Source organism: Neophocaena asiaeorientalis, unplaced genomic scaffold, assembly GCF_003031525.2.
Source record: "Neophocaena asiaeorientalis asiaeorientalis breed wild unplaced genomic scaffold, Neophocaena_asiaeorientalis_V1.1 scaffold78, whole genome shotgun sequence".
Classification (NCBI taxonomy): Eukaryota; Metazoa; Chordata; class Mammalia; order Artiodactyla; family Phocoenidae; genus Neophocaena; species Neophocaena asiaeorientalis.
In genome coordinates this window covers 17,005,529-17,006,290 of record NW_020175018.1, presented here as the reverse complement: position 1 = coordinate 17,006,290, position 762 = coordinate 17,005,529, and positions in this window count along the sequence as shown.

The window sequence follows — 762 nt, the reverse complement described above, 5'->3', positions numbered from 1 at the left end:
ACCCCGCAATCTGTGTAATTTACTGCATGTAAGACAGGACATTAAAGGATCCATTTGCTAATCACCACTCCTCTGCTCCAGACACCTAATTAAATCCCTTCCTGTTTATCCATTTACAGGATCCAGGGCAAAGATACAGACCACCGGAAAAGCTGCTGTCATAAATCAGCTTTTTGTAGTTGTCAGAGGGCCTTCACAGTATGTGAATTACATCACAGTGAAACATCATCGTGGCAGCCCAGGCCGTGATGAAGCCCACCCACAGACCTCTGGGGCCCCCAGCAGCTGGAGGAGACAGGGACAGCCCCTCCCCTGGAGCCTCCAAAAGGAGCGGCCTTGCATCGTGGATCTGGACTCTGGCCTCCAGAGCTGTTGTTTCCAGGCACCCGGTTTGTGGCCATTTGTTACAGCAGCGCAGGAAACTCATACTTCTTCTGAGTCAGAATCTGAATTTTATAAGATCCCCCGGGTAACTCAGTGCACGTTACAGCTTGAAAAGCGCTGATCTCCAGGCGCCTGGAACCCAGGCTGTCTCTGGGCTGAGCAAGGCTTGGTTCTGAACTCAGTACTAATAACAGTACCTCTACTCAGAGTGGGAAACCGAGGCAGGAAGTGAAATAGCTATGCCAAGGGCACACGACACAGGGCCAAGCGCCCTCCCCCGGGGCCCTTGTCCACACGGCTGTGAGAGTGATGAGGTCCCAGCATCGGCACGGTCCATCCAGAGTAGAGGAGGCGGGTGGGGACGGTGAAATCAGGCGG